The sequence below is a fragment of the Tetrao urogallus genome (genome assembly GCF_951394365.1).
Source record: "Tetrao urogallus genome assembly, chromosome: 1".
Lineage (NCBI taxonomy): Eukaryota > Metazoa > Chordata > Aves > Galliformes > Phasianidae > Tetrao > Tetrao urogallus.
In genome coordinates, this window is record NC_136813.1 from 22,222,730 (window position 1) to 22,239,718 (window position 16,989).

General features: G+C 43.2%; 1 protein-coding gene across 1 annotated transcript in view; it reads right to left on the reverse strand.

Annotated features, from left to right (window-relative positions):
- STARD13 (StAR related lipid transfer domain containing 13) overlaps nt 1–16,989 on the reverse strand; it is a gene marked incomplete at both ends in the record, with an annotated part of 251,320 nt that overhangs the window by 219,399 nt on the left and 14,932 nt on the right. The gene's annotated exons all lie outside the window — the stretch shown is intronic.

Here is a 16,989-nt window from a genome sequence, read left to right on the forward strand (position 1 = left end):
GCTGTCAAAAAAATACTTGTATTTACCTTAGTTCCCTCAAAGTCCCATCTAGTGACTCCCACTGAGCATTTTCTCTTTTACATATTCCCAGAGCACCTTCTCGGGGACATGGTTTAGTGGGCATGGTGGTGATGGGCACCTGGGTTGGTGCTGGGTGGGTCCCTGGGATGGGCTGATGGGCACAGTTGGACCAGATGATCTCAGTGGTCTTTTCCAATCTTAATCATTCTACAGTTCTTATAGCAATTTCAGTGCATGCTGCTGCATTGTGCCTCATTTTCCTCATTGAAGACACTCCTAAAGAAAAGCAGCTACAATTACCTCCCTGTCACCATGGGCAGCTGCAGGGCCACTCATTAGTCTCTGTTCAGAAGCTTCTTTAGTTCTTTCATCCCCCTTACTTCCATAAACGTCACATATTTTTGCACGGAAGATCCTATTGTAACAGCCAATTCTAATGGTCTGAGCATACAAACAACAACATTACATTACCAATCTGACAAAATCCCAAAAGCAGCAGAACAACTGTCCCCAATACTTGGAGGAGCTAGAATAATATTATTTTTCTTCTCATCTGACAAAACTTTGTGGAGATTTGTTCTCTCATGAAGACTGAGCAAGTAGAACCCAAAAAAAATTGTAATTTGCTCACCATCGGAGAACAAAGTGTTACAAATAGAATCCATGAGGCTCATTTCAATACTACACTGACATACCTAATTTCTAATAGAATTGCACATCCACACCACTATAACTATGCATAAGCCCCCAGTCCTTCAGACACCTTGTCCCACATGACCTACAGAAGCATGTTCCCTTCAGTGAGGCTGATATTCTTTTAGCAGACATTCCTTTGAAAGACAGAAAATTAAGAACTCTACTGTTAATTTTACAAATATTTATGATTTCATTTTTTTTTTAATGAGCTCTACCTGAATATTCTTCCTGAAATGCTGCTAAAAGTGTTAACCTCTATTTCAAGTCTGTAGCTATTACAATTAAACAGATTAAGTGATTACTTCTCAGTGTCTTCCCAAATATCTTAAAGTAAAACACAGGGTGTTCTACAGAAAATGAGTATCGAAAGACACTCAGCATGTGGAATCCTTTCTGAGTGAAGTGAACTTATATGGGAAATGTGTTGTTGCATCTCTACAGTACTCATTTCTAAACAAGTTAAGATTCTACATTTTCCTCTGGTTAGGCTTCCTCAAGAACTGATCTTTCCAATACTAAAGAATGATCAAAAAACATCCACAAACAAACTCAGCAAAAATGAATGTAGAAAATCTGTCAAAAATAAATAGGAAGCTCTGGTTCTCAAAGCTGTTTAAATGTAATTTAACAAAAGAAGCTGTAAGAATGTAGTTTCTTAGCAGTGGTAAACAATTCTGAGGGAGCAATTACATACAAAAATGAATGTAATGTGTTTTGACTTCAGTGAGCTATGCAAAAATCGTATGTGGTGTGTGACAAACATAGAAAGTTCTATTAGGAATTTTTAGTTTTCAGTTCATTAAAAAGTGGGAGAGATTTACACAAGTGCAAAACAGTCTCTGTAATTTCAGTATTTCGGTGGTTTAGAGAAGTACCTCAATTATTTAGAATTTTCCATTAAAAAAAAGCAAAGATGGAAAATCATGGAGAGACTAAGAAAGGCTTAAGAATATTATGAAGATTCCAAGTGCATGCAATAATTCATGTATGAGATAAAATGTTACAGTACAGCTTCATTAAGAGGCACATTTGGCTGCTGCCTTCACAAACATATCTACTGGACCAATACTTCCAGCATTCATCAATACTCTGTAACACTTCTAAATGAGTCATCTATTTTTAAAAATTTCTTCTTTTACAGTAACTGAACTCAAACCATAGTTATTTCTTAAAAATTCAAGTTCCGTAGAGTTTCCCTGTACTATACCTCTCCTATTTTTCTCCATTAAGTTCCATCCTTTCTAGTTCAGTAAGACTCTATATTGTGTTTACCGAATGAAGGGGATGAGGAAAAAGATGGGTTTTCATTATCCTTCAAGATAAAGCTAAACGGGCCTACTTAACAAATACCATTGACTAATTGGAAATCCAGCACAAAAGTGCCACTTGGAATAAACGCTGATTGGCTACGTATTTCAAAGGTTGCCTGAAATTCCTGTTGAAACATGATGCTACTTACATTCAGAAATATACAGCTCACACAGTAGGACTTCCAACAAGAGAATAAATTCTGCCTAATCCATTCAGGAGGAACATAGCCTCTCAGTGTTTCGCCCCGGGAACTGGGTTGGACTCGATAGAAACACTCAGAATTTCAGAGTATCCTGTCCATGGCAACTGCAGAGGCAGTGGGGTCAGAGCATTGGAAGGTTTTTGTATCTTGCCCGTCAGGAGGGAAAAAATGGGAGTCGAAAGTATCTAATAATGGAGGGCCTTTTTATTCAGTTTCTCTCCCTAAAAACGTGCTCGGGGAGAACACTTCTTTCCTACACTTTCAAGGCCTTCTTTATTTGTTGGAGTCACTCACTGAGCATGGGAATACTGACTGAAGAACCTGCGAAGTTTAGAGACAAAAATGCATTACGGGAATATTTTTTTGTATGTCACATGTTGGACAACTCTGGGCAGATGAACAGTACTAGAAAATAAGACCAGAGAATCCCTTGTTAAATGCTTTTTTTTTCAAGGCAGAGTGACCCTGTCTGTGAAGCCCATGATATATTAAGCAGAGAATGACATGTGAGTCTTGAATGTGAACTGCTCTGTCAAGTGGATTTCTCAAGTTCCATGTGGTTTTCTACACAATAAAAAAGATGAAAAACATAAAACAAAGAGGTATTAATCTCTGTGTTAATACATAACTAAGTGGTACACACTTCCTTAAACTTCAAGCAGTTATTACTGCAGCTGTTATGCTTCACAGCTATTGACAAGACACTTCTAGTGATAAGCCTAACTCAAAATCCTCCTGCAGTCACAACTTGTTTCTGAACAGCAATCTCAAGGTTTTTGTTGCACACACTTTTATATCCAGAATTTGTGCTCACATACACAGCTCAAATTTCACTGCTACCAATAACAACTTACAAAGGTAAAAACTGTGTACACAATAATAGTCCATCACCTATACAATTATTTGTTCATTTCTTAGATTGAGAAGTAAATATATTCCAGACATTCAACTATTTGCGTCTTTTAGGACCAAAGGCTTCTGCACTGTTTCTCAGCTTTCAAGTGTTCTTCACTAATCTTATTCAGCAAAAACATCTATGATAAAAGGCATATATATTTGTTCCAGTGTTTTGCCCACGAAGCTTGTTGCAATAGGCGTAATAGCTACCAGCAAATCTAAATTTAAACTGAAAGAATGTGGCAAAAATGAACAAGTCCATATAGAACACTCAGGGGTCAGGGTTAACCTCGCTGCCAGACCTCATCATATACAGGAAGCAGCAGGGCTTCCAAGGGAAGGGCTATGAGAAAATTACACAACTCTAAATTTAATCTGATAACATGTGGCTTTTGCTTCAGATCCATTCAATAGACCCAATTGTTCTGATAATTAATGTATTGTAAAACTTGTAGTGATAAATTACTAACCTCTACATATAAAAATACCAGTGCTGTTTAACCCTCCTCCCTAATGTTAAATCGGTTTAGATAAAATTCTCTCTGATGTACAGGCTAGATCCACAAAGAATGACTTTGTGGAAGAATTGCAGAGACCAAACACCACATTTTGCTCTCACCGCACTGATGGGGCTCCTCTGTTCTCAAAAGAAGTTCTGTATAAAAGGTCACAACCACTGGTGGCTTTGCCTACAGGGGCTGGGGAAGGAAGCCAGATTGGAACAGTATAAATAATCTTTTGGAAAAAAAGAAGCATATAGAATACAAAGGACTCTTATTCTCAAAATAGGCTTATGTATGCCTTCTATATTGAAGATAAAATATTTCAAAGGGAATTTGCCTCGTACCTCACTATAGTGTTGCTTAAATATTTACAGAGCCTTTAGATGGACAACCGTGTGCCACCTTCCTCCCAGAAGACAGGTAAATAAACTCTGCAGTTAGCAGCCTTTCCACTTCTAACAATAATAATGCTATCCATCAGAAATGATCAGAGAAAGTCTCTCAGCCTCTCAAGTTAGTAGGCACAACCATAAGCACAGCAAGGCTAGATCCTGCTTAACTCACAAACACTGAAGCAGCTAAGATGGGCTAACAGGATCTCAGAAGTCTTCCCAAAGTAAAGGTAAATGAATACTGATATGAACATAGAGTTAATTAGTTTCAAGGAAAAATCTTTTACAGCACAAAGCCTTTCTCCCCAAACCTATGATGTTTACACTTCCTAAATATGGCTGTGTGTGGAGCTTTGTTTTCCTCCTGTCCAGTTGCTTCTTCCCTTCTACTTTTTGGTTTTCAGATGTATGGCTTTTTAAAAAGATACTTAGTTGTGACACAAGCCATACATGAGTGAACCTGACCAAACTTTCCAAAGCTTTGATGTTCTGGAGCTCCAGTTTGTGATTGAAATACTTTTTCTTCTTTCACTAAGCTTAGCCATGCCTTTCCATATCTACACATTTGCGTTCTGGTAAACTATCAACTGTGTATTTCAGGATGAACACAGTACAATACAGAAAAATAGTGTGGAAATATTGACTTCAAGATGTAGAACAATAAACCCATTTTTAAAAAACTATTAAAAGAGCAAAACAAGAATGGAAAGGCAAGCCAGAGATGAGGCATTATGTGAAAATAACTCATTTCTACTATTTGTCTTTTTCAAGGCAAATTAACACAAGCTCAGAAGTAGACTCACTGGTGTTTTTCAACAGCTCTTCCTCTCTCAAACAGAGGATTGGTAAATCTGGATAATCTTCTATGATCAGGTGACCTGCCTAGTGGATGAGGGAAAGGCTGTGGATGTAGCCTACGTATACTTTAGTAAAGCTTTTGACACTGTCTCCCACAGTATTCTCCTGGAGAAGTTGGCAGCTCATGGCCTGGAAAGCTGTATTCTTCACTGACTAAAGAACTGGCTGCAGGGCCAGGCACAAACGGTGGTGAATGGAGTTAAATCCAGGTGGCGACCAGGCACTAGTGGTGTTCCCCGGGGGTCAGTGCTGGGGCCAGCCCTGTTTAATAACTTTATCAGTGATTTGGACTATGGGATTGAATGCACCCTCAGTAAGTTTGCAGGTGACACCAAGTTGGGAGGAAACATTAACCTGCTTGAGATCAGGAAGGCCCTGCAAAGGGGCCTGGACAGGCTGGATCAGTGGGCTGAGGCCAATGGGCTGAAGGTCAAGAAGAATAAGTACTGGGTCTGACACTTTGCTCACAATAACCCAGGCAATGCTTGGGGCAGAGTGGCTGGAAGTCTGTGAGAAGGAAAAGGATCTGGGGATGTCAGTTTATGGCTGGCTGAACATGAACCAGCAGTATGTCCCGGTAGCCAAGAAGGCCAATGGCATCCTGGATTGTATCAGAAATAGTGCAGCCAGCAGGAGCAGGGAGGTGATCGTTCCTCCGTACTCAGCTCTGGTGAGGCTGCACCCTGAGTGCTACGTAGTTTTGGGCTCCTCACTATAAGAAAGACACTGAGGCGCACCAGGGAAGGTTCAGATTGCACATTAGGAAAATTTGTTCTCTGAAAGAGTAGAACAGGGGTGCTCAGGGAGGTGGTGAAGTCACCACCCTTGGATGTGTACAAGAAACACGCAGATGTAGAACTTAAAGATGCAATTTAGTGGGATGGTGACAGTAGGTTGATGGTTGAGCGAGATGACCTTAAAAGTCTCTTCCAAGCTTAATGATTCTATAATTCTATGACTCTCATTTAAGAAGTGACAACATAAAATGGCATGTAGTTACTTATAACAAAAAAATCCAATTCAGATTTGCGTAAATGATTAAAACCCTGTTTTTTATTTTCCCAGTTCTAATACCTAACAAATAATGATGTCAGGCAACACCAAATTTCACAAGCAGGCTGTCTGACCAGCCCATACTGCTGACACAAACCACAGAATCTGCACCAAAAGTCCAGACAAACTGTCTTAATTGACATCTGCTCCTCTTTCAGCATACAAATTTATCACTTTTGGTTATCCTATCTTATCCTATCCTATCAGCTGCTCAGAACAGATAACAGTTCGTCATTTATCTACCCTACCACTTTCTTCCCTGTAAGAGGGGAGGAAGTGAACTGTACTTCCTGCAACCCAAATACACCTGCTGTATAGCAGTAGTCAAATTCTTCACTCACTCATTTGCACTGGGCTTGGCCCCTTCTGCAACAGTGTGAATATCACAACCAGTGATCACGAACATCAAAATAATTTACACACATAGATATTTAGAGGTGAATTTAACTTCACTAAACATTATTAACTTCAAAAATATTGTAACTCATACTATGAAAAAACTAACTCATAAAATCATAGAATCATAAAATGGCCTGCGTTGAAAAGGACCACAAATATCATCTAGCTTCAAACCCCTGCTATGTGCAGAGTCATCAACCACCAGACCAGGCTGCCCAGAGCCACATCCAGCCTGGCCTTGAATGCCCTCAGGGATGGGGCATCCACAGCCTCCTGGGCAACCTGTTCCAGTGCGTGTGAAAAACTTCCTCCTAATATCTAACCTATACCTCCCCTGTCTCAGTTTGAAATCATTCCCCCTTGTCCAATCACTAGCCTGTTTATAGCTTTCTGCAGCGCATCTTGACAGCGTTTGAGAATGGGTTTCACAAAAGCTGAAGGGTCTCATACCACTAAATCTGTAAGTAATAAAATGTAGGAAGTAATGTGCAGCGTTTTTCGTTGCACCCATAAGCCATCCTTTCTGAGTCCATCTATCCTCTTAATTTTCTTTTTAAAGTGTATTTCTTAATAAAACATCATGTTTAGCCAGGATGTGGAAGAGCTAGGCTCAGCCTCATCTTTTGCCTAATGCATTTTATATTCAACATTTAAAAAATAAGCAGAAAGAAGAATAGTATAATTTTAGTACTGGCTGTGCAGGAAGTTCCTCCTCTTTTTCCAGACAATGTGGAAACAAACACAAGGAACTTCTTTATTGGTTACAGCACCTAGATTGATGGGAATAGAGCAGAAGAGTTTTCACTTTGTTAGGACTAGTGTACTGGTATTCCCTGTACTACAAGCAAGACCTAATTCCCAAGCTACATAGAAGACACACTTTCATCACACATATCTCTCATTTGTCCAACAAATCTTTCACTATTTTTGCAGTTACAAGAGAACTTATGCCCATAAACATTTATAATCAGAAATTCTTGCAGAAGGTTCAAAGACATGAGCCTATATTTTCAGGCAGTTGAGAAATCTGAACTGTTCTCTTCAGAGGAAGATAAACCATTACATCCTGGAAGATGAAAATACAGCACTTCCTTTTACATATAAAGCAGCAGCCACCACTGCATTTTTGAAGACATTCATCTTGGGAGATACACGAAGGCTGTATGTTCACCAAAGTGATTCAGAGTAATCAGTCTTACTAAGTGCAGCTTCCCAGTCAAGGTTAGCATCAGGAAAAGCATCAAGCTCTTAGTCCTACTCTGAATTATATAGTTTTGATACAATAGAGGGAAAAAAAAAGCAAGCAAGCTGCCTTACATTGAGAAAACAGCACAGAAAATAATATAAAAACTCAGACTCCATAAATGCGTGGGTGGCCTAACAGACATTCTCAAGGAGTGATTAGACAGTGATGCCCGAAGAAAGGGTGTAAAGACTGGGCAGAAATAAACAGGCATTTCAGATGGGATGCTCTGCCAACTTTCACCACTAAAACTCGCAAGTCATATCTGTATCAAAACAGTGGACAGCAAAGGGAAGAGAACTCGTACATCTAGCAGCCACATTCTGCTTGTGTCCTAGATTCTTCCAGTTCAGTCAGAACACAGTAAAAATTCAATGTAGCTCTGAATGCATTCTCAGATCCTAGCCACCAAAACATGACAAGCAGAGCTCTTCCATTAAGACATTTCCCCCTAGACATCCACACTACAAAATGCTTCAAGTGTACTCTGAAACCTCCATCTTCTACTAAACACAAGCACAGTCTCGTTGAGGTACAGCACTTCAGAAATAAAACACTACTCTGACTTTATTTTTTGAAATAAAATCTGAGGTCTGTTAAATAAATGGCCTAGTCTAAATGCTAGATGTAAATAAACGTAGTAAATAAATGCTGTAGTCTGATATCAACCTTCCAAGACATCAACAAACAGCAGCTCACATTCAATCTCAATACAATGAGTAAAGAGAAAAAAATAGTTTTTCTCCAAAGACTGAATTGCTGCTACCTCTGTAAGAGTGCCTTTGCAGCCAAGAAGCCAATGGTATCCCAGGTACATTAAGAAGAGCACGGCCAGCAGGTTGAGGGAAGCAATCTTCCTGCTCTACTCTGCCCTGGTGAGGCCACATTTGGAGCACTGTGCTCATTACGGGGTCCCCTATCCAAGAAAGATGGAGAACTACTGGAGATAATCCAGTGGAAGGCTACAAAGATTCCTAGAGGCTGGAGCATTTCTGTTATGAAGAAAGGCTGAGAGACCGGGGGTTGTTCAATCTGGAGAAGACTGAGAGGGGATCTTATCAGTGCTTATAAATATCTAATGGACAGGTGTAAAGAGAATGGAGCCATGTTCTTTTTGGTGGTGCCCAGTGACAGGACAAGGGGCAATGGGCACAAAGTGGAACATAGGGTGTTCCATCTGAACATGAAAAAAAACGTGTTTACTTGAAGGTGACAGAGGACTGGAACAGCTGCCTGGAAATGCAGTGGAGTGTCCTTCTCTACTTGCCTGGATGCTTCCCTGTATAACCTACTCTAGGGAACCTGCTTTTGCAGGACACTGGACTAGATGACCTCCAGGGATCCCTCCCAACCCCTGTGATTCTGTGCTTCTGTAGCTTTTACATTCTAATTAAGATTTAAAACTCTAATGCTGTGCTTACATGTTAGATAAGGCCCTCCTTACAGTAAAATAAGAACATTATTATGCAGACTTGATGCACCCTCATCACATTCTTCTTTCCCATTCTATGTGGAAATGAGAACTACTGCTCCTCTTGGAGAATGATTCCAATCTGAAAGAGCGTAGGGAAGACAATTACTCATACGGAGCCCATGGAGGCCTCCCCTCATGCCATGACCACATTAGACCCTAATGTCTACCCTTCATGGTTGTGAGAAAGGGAAGCAAGTAGGACTGGTGTAGAGTTTGTCCATTCCTGGAGATCAGTTAACTCAAAAAGTTACATGAAAAGGTAAATGCTTGAAGACTATCAGCTAAAAAATAACGTATAGAAAATATTAGCGTAAATAAAAGGGATAAGGGTAGGTTGATATTATTGAAAATACGTCTCATTCCCCATGTAACAGTCAGGTGATGTCAGACACAAATCCCATAAAGGGTAAAGTAACCTGTGGAAAAGTCACTGTCTTAGTTTCGGCTGGGATGGAATTGTTTTCTGTGACGCTACATTTTGGTTCTAGGAGAAAAACAATGTTGATAACAAAGCAATGTTTATAGTTGCTGCTAAGCAGTGTTGTATAGAGCCAAGGCCATTCGCAGGGAAGGGTCCAAGGAGCTGGGAGGGAACAGAATTACGACAGCTGACTTAATCTGGCCAAAGGGATATTCTATACTAGATGAAATCAAGCAGTAGTTTTGAAGGGGGTGGGAGTTTATCTTCCACTTCTGCAGGGTGGGCATTGTTTGGGGAATGGTGAGCATGTGCATCACTTCTTATATCCATTCACGTATATATATATTTATACTCATAACTGTTTTCCTTTTCTCTATCTCTGTAAATAGTTTTGTCTCAATCCATGACTTCTACCTTTTTTCCATTCTCTATCCCATCCCACTGGGAGGTGGGGAAGTGAAAGACTGTGTTGTGCTTAGCCACCCACTGGGTTAAACCACAACACTCCAACAGCCTTAATTGCAGCATGGAAGCACATAGCTGGAGCCTGAGCAAACATGCCGCTGCATGGCACACCCTGATCTGAGGCAGAGCAAGCGCCACTCACCTTCAGCAACATCAGCCAAAAGGAGTGCCCTGTCCCGCACCTGCCAAGCAGGGCAGCAGGGAACAGTTGCTAGTGTGCGCTGGACTTCACTTGCTACTGCTGCAGTTAAAGCACACTCTTGTTCAGTAGTAATAAAACGGTAACTATAACTAGCAGAGCAGTTGAATTGAACAAGGGTTTGTCTACTTGCTCCACAGATCACCACCCATGCTAATCAGTCCACTATCAGAGCACACTTGTATAAAAGATGGTGCTCTGCATCTGGACAGACGGCATTAAAGGTTCACTGAGAGCTGTGAATCAACCCCTGGCTGTCAGGGCCAGCTCTGCTTTGGCAATTCAGCACAAGAGCTGAGCCGTTTTTCTGGAAGCACCACTGTCAACATTTCCTTGCAGAACTCTGGAGCAGATTCTGGAGGTTAAGACAAAAAAGAATGAAGAAACATCTGTCAAATTTCTAAATGTAAATGTACACAATGTACTTGAGATGTTAAGTGCCAGCACCCAAAAAAACAGAGTAGAGATGATGCTCTTTCCAAGATTTACAGGCATTCATATGGTTTTGCAAAATTTAGCATTGTTCCCTGCCCAAAAGTTCTCACAATCCACTACACTAAAAAGATACTCAGGTTAACAATGTGCTTCTAAGACAAAATCAGAAATTAATGGAAAAAATACTCAATCTAAGGCACACTCTCGAATTAAGGAGTACTGAAAGGCAAAAGAAAGCTTTGCAAAAGAGAATTTCTGGTGGCTCTGAAAATGTGGTGATGAGAAAAATGACAACGTGAATTATGAGAAAGAACAGCAGAAAACTGAAATAATGCAAACCTCCTGAACTATATCCTGATTTCATCCATTTAACAGTAAAGAGCATTAATGGCAGGCCAACAAATGTAGCTAGGCTCAGCTCCTAGATCACCACTAGAAACTCAGCACCCAGGTACCTATGTTTAACTGCAAGGCCTTAACATTATCCAAGCACAAATGTAATCTTCGGATTTGCTGCTAAGTTTTGTGTTGCTACATTTCAACATATTGAAAAAATATGTATGCATCTGTGACTTGAAACTCTTGAAAATTTCCGTGTATTTCCAACAGGTACAGTTGAAATGATTGCTGGAGTTGGAAGGGACCTTTAAAGGTCACCTGATGGAGGTGGCTTTCGGGACAGGCCTGCCTACACAGCAGCAGCTCCCGCAGCATTCACACAACACTCCGGCCCAACCCACTCACAGGCAGCACAAAGACTTCTCCACAAACCACACTGCAGAGAAAGAACAAAGAACTGTTTTCTACACTTCAGTTAAGAAGCAATTTATTAACACTACGAAGCATAGGCCACCAGATTTCACTCAGCCCCCCCCCCGATATTTAGCTCTGAACAACTAGTTTTGCTACAGCATACTTAAAAAAACCAGATCTCCTTCCTCCACCCATACAGCACAGGGAAGCTGTATCCCAGCAGTAGTGACGGAGCAGGCCGTGCTGTCGGCACCCCCTGACCAAGCGGGGCTGAGAGTAGCGAGGAGGGAGGGCTCAGAGGCCGCCCCGCCGTCCTACTCGGGCGCTGTGCCCAGGCGCGCCGTCAGGCAAGCGGTCAGCCCTCCCCCCCCCGCTCAGCCATCGTGCTGGCAACGCCGCTGCCGCCCACCGGCCCGCGGCAGAGAGACGCGGACGGCCCCGGCCGTGGCTGCGTTTAGGCAAAATGGCGCCGCGGGCAGCCGAGGGGCCGCGCGCCCCGCTGAGAGGCTTCCCGCCCTCCCCGCCAACAATGGCCGCCGCCCGCGCGCAGCCAGAACCCGCCCTTTCCAGAAGCTCCCGCTCTCGGAGAAGGGGAGGGGGAGGGGAGATGAGAGAGGGCCGGACGCGGGCCCGCCTCGGCCAGCGCCCCGAGCTGCGCGCGCAGCGCCACCCGCTTCCTCTTGTTCCGCTCCCCGCCCCTCCCGCTGCGCGCACGCGCTGCCGTGACGTGTCCGGGGGGTGGTGGCGGCCGTCGGCTCGCGGGGCGGCAGCGCCACCTGCCGGGCGGCGGCAACGGCGGCGGGCGGAGGCGGTCCGCGAGCGCGCCCCGACGTTCCGGGTGGGAATCGCGCTCAGGCGGCGGCGAGAGAAGAGCTTGGCCCTGCGAGGGGCTTTCGCTGTGTGCCAGGAGCTGGCCGGCCCTCGTCCGTGGGCCTCTAGAGAAACGGTGCCCTCTACCTGCCCCTCCCCAGCAGCCGTCGCCGCCCTGAGGCAGATAAGGGCCGGGATGCAGGCAGTGCCGAGCTGCGCCTGCAGGGGGCGAGGCTGAGCGCCGCAGCCCGGCTCCCTCCCCTTCGTCCTCGGGGCTGCGAAGAGCCGGGACGGCTTGTCTGGCTGCCCGCGCCTCACCCTGTCAGCAGCCTCCCTCCTCCTTGGCCGTGATACGGAAGGCCAAAAAGCTCCTCCGTAACGTGGCTCTTCCAAAGAGCTGTGCCCCAGTTTCCCACTAAGACCTGCTTCATATGGAGCTCGGCGGAGCTATTGCTGATGCCTTTCCTCAACATCCCAGCAGGATTAGATGAGACTTAATCAAAATAGTGATCTTCAGAAGTATTTCTGCAGTATATGTGCTGGTGCTAAGGTCCATCTATGTCCAAAGCTTGCTCCTGCCATGCGAGCACTAAAAATGGGTAATAGCACATAACAGCTATATAGATACATTTTCTGAATACTCTGTTCACAGGCAATCCGCTCTTCTGCTGTAAATAAGACATCAGAATCATGTAATCACAGAATGACAGGTTGGGAAGGACATTAAAGATCATCGAGCTCCAACCCTCTGCCGTGGGCAGGATTGCTACCCACCAGCATCCCATCCGTGATGGCCTTGAGAACCTGCAGGGATGGGGCATCCACAGCCTGTCTGGGCAGCCTGTGCCGGGGCCTCACCACCCTCTGAGTAAAGAATTTCCTCCTGACATCTAACCTAGATTTCCTCTCTGTTAGTTTAAAACCATCGTCCCTTGTCCAGTCACTATCAGACCATGTAAAAAATCAGACTCCTTCCTGTTTATAAGCTCAAGTACTGGAAGGTGGCAGTGAGATCTCCTGGGATCCTTCTCTGCATTGTCAACAAGCCCAGCTCCCTCAGCCTGTCGCTGTAGGACAGGTTCTCCACCCTCTGATTGTACTCCTGGTCTTCCTCCAGACCCACACCAGTAGCTCTGCATCCCTCTTGTGCTAGAGACCCCAGACCTGGACACAATACTCCAGACAGGCAGAATAACAATGATGCGGTTGTGACTGATTTTGCTCAACTTCAGGAATTATGTTGAATCAGAGATTTGACTGTAGTGCCTTGGTTTCAATGCTCTTTTATGAATAGCAACGTCTAAACGAATAATTTCAGACAATCATAGGTATAAAATTTGTCCAAATTCTAATATCTAGGCAACTGGCTGGCAGAGGAGCAGTGCTCCATTTGACATCAGAAGCTTGCTTGAACCATTTGATTTGATGCAGATTACGTTAGTATAGTTACTTTCTTTTGCTAGTGGTAAGACTGAGCTCTACTTCAAGTGAGATAAAAAATTAATCAGACTCCTAAGTTTCAGTATAGATGAAGAAAGGAGTGACTAAATAGAGCCTTTTCAAAAGGACTTAAGATTTGCTTATTTGGTTTGGCATATTAAAATGAGCCTGACCGGGCAGACTGGAGTCTCAGTTTTTGATCTGGTAATACAAAAAATTTCTTCTTCAAAGTCTTTTATATTTGGGGCATGCGCAGAAAGGAGATGAGGAGGGAGGGAGGAAGAACAGAAATCCTGGATTCTGGAAGCCAAAGTCAGGTCATAATCACAGTTCCTTCAGTTAACAGCAATGAAGCCTGGCAAAGCTTCAGATCCAGATTTGGAGGCTCAGCCTCCCACCTTGGCACCATGACACAAATGGCAATGAGGAGAATTTGGTAGAACAGAGAATCAAGGCTGCTAAGCCTAAAAATATCACAGTACAGCTCCTACTGTCAGGGGATCTTTATTTTAATTGTGATCTTTTGTCATTTGGCTCAAAACGGATGATAGTAAATAAACCCCCAATTTATATTCTTCCATGGTAAATAAAACTCAAACATACTGGAGCTTATCAGTCAAAATATTTTTAAATGGCTTTCATAAATCTGTTCCTTTAATTAATTTTTTTTTTTTTTTTTGCAGACTTGGCTAGTTTATTTTGCTTCTTCTAATGACTCTTTCCTAAGTGTTCATTATTGGAATTTATAGATTTAATTAAAATGCTAACTATATTTTTCCTCAGAGTTTCTTCCATCATATTCTACTCACCCTTATGTTTAAAATAATTATACTTTAATTATTTGTTTTCAATTTTTTTTTTTTACCTGCTGTCATAAGAGGACAGAGTCACATCATTCGTTCTTGGCGCTGGTTCAACCGCTTAAGAATTTCACTCACTGCTTTTGAATAGAAACGTTCACATATAGTTTCATGTATATATTCATAGATAGTTTCAAGTCACTTTGAAAGATTGGAAGAAATATCAGAAAAATCAAACTTCAAAATTTAATCACATTTTCTGCCTGGATAGACAGAAGAGACTCAAGTGACTGCCTGCTCTAAGCTAAAGATGAGGAGGTATCAACCCAAAGCACTTCTGAGCAGCTGCTGGTGTGTGTAGGAGTGCTGACTGGCCAGGCCATGGAAAAACAGCTACAGCCTGAGCACACACTGTCTCTTGTCAGAGTCACAGTGGGTTTGGAGACATCCTGGGCAAAGGGAAATAGAGGAGATGTGGCCAAGTGTGGAGAAAATAGAATGGTGGTGGAAAAACACTGAGAGATGGAGAATGGATGGTGAGCCAGGAGGCTACAGGAAACCAGGATTCGTTAGTACTGTGGAATACTGTTGTGGTCATTTTAAACCTGAAAAACACTTGGGAGCAATTCTTTACTCTTCTGAGATAGCCTTGGTGATCACTTTGGAGTGACTGGATTCATTCTGTAGAAACAGGAGTACAATACATTTTCACTTCCTATTCTGAGACACTTGATTTTATTAATGGCATTTTTTCCTTAACAAATGGCAATTACCCCCTGATCAAGAAACAGAATATATATATATATATTAATTGGGGACATTGTGCTGTTCAGTTCTTGTTTTATGACATTATGATTTGTATCACTCATGGAATCATAGAATTGCTCAGATAGGAAAAGACCTTAAAGATCATTGAGTCCAACCACAACCTAACCTTTAGGACCAAAGGGAATGTTTTCAAGCTACGGCAGGGGAGATTCAGGCTGGACATTAGGAAGTATTACTTTTCAGAAAGGGTGGTCAGGCACTGGAATGGACTGCCCAGGGAGGTGGTGGAGTCACCGAGCCTGGGGGTGTTCAAGGAAAGGCTGGATGTTGTGTTGAGGGACATGGTTTAGTGGGAGCTATTGGGAATAGGTGAACGATTGGACTGGATGATCTTTTAGGTCTTTTCCAACCTTGGTGATTCTGTGATTCTATGATTCTATAACCGTCCTACCCTAACTCTAACAACCCTCCGCTAAATCATGTCCCTGAGCACCACATCCAAAAGGTTTTTAAACACATCCAGAGATGGTGATTCAACCACCTCCCTGGGCAGCCTATGACAGTGCTTAACAACCCTTTCTGTTTTTCCTGATATCCAACCTAAACTTACCCTGGTGCAACTTCAGGTCATTTCCTCTCATCCTATCACCTGTCACCAGTGAGAAGAGACCAGCCCCGCTCTCACTGTAAGCACCTTCCATATGCTGTTACTTTCTGTCTTGTAAGTTGGAAAGAGGCAGGTTGAGAAGACCTACCATTCTGTCCTGTGCAGCTGCTCTTGCGGCACCTCAATTAATTCAGTGAAATTCATTACAAATTCATCTCTTATGGCCAAGAATCAAGACATGGATATGGTCAGTTCCTTCTGGAATGCCAGCCAGGGAAAAGAGTGTTGGATTAAGAACAGTCACATAAAATAAATTGAAATAGGGTTTCAAAAAGCTCGCTGTGTTTTTTTCCTGGCAGATACCTGAGTGGTTGAAATCTCCAATCAGGATGAGGGCCTGTGAGCATGACATTTCTTGCAGCTGAAGCAAGAAGGCCTGCCTCATCAACAGGCTTCCTTTGATCAGGCAGCATGTAGCAGACCCTAAACATCAGCTGCCCTTTATCGATCCGGTCCCTAATCATAGAATCATAGAATCATAGAATCACTAAGGTTGGAAAAGACCTAAAAGATCACCCAGTCCAACCGTTCACCTATTCCCAATAGCTCCTACTAAACCATGTCCCTCAACGCAACATCCAGTCTTTCCTTGAACACCCCCAGGGTCGGTGATTCCACCACCTCCCTGGGCAGTCCATTCCAGTGCCTGACCACCCTTTCTGAAAAGTAATACTTCCTAATGTCCAGCCTGAATTTCCCCTGGCGTAGCTTGAAACCATTCCCCCTGGTCCTATCACTAATGACACGAGAGAAGAGGCCGACCCCCAGCTCACTACAACCTCCCTTCAGGAAGTTATAGAGAGCAATAAGGTCTCCCCTGAGCCTCCTCTTCTCCAGGCTGAACATTCCCAGCTCCTTCAGCCTCTCCTCATATGGCCTGTGTTCCAGACCCCTCACCAGCTTCGTTGCCCTTCTTTGAACACGTTCCAGGGCCTCAATGTCTTTCTTGCAGTGAGGGGCCCAAAACTGGACACAGTACTCGAGGTGCGGCCTGACGAGTGCTGAATATAGGGGAACAATCACCTCTCTGCTCCTGCTTGCAACACTGTTTCTGATGCAAGCCAGGATGCCATTGGCCTTCTTGGCCACCTGGGCACACTGTCGGCTCATGTTCAGCCGAGCATCAATCAATACCCCCAGGTCCATTTCCTCTACGCAGTCCTCCAGCCACACCGCCCCAAG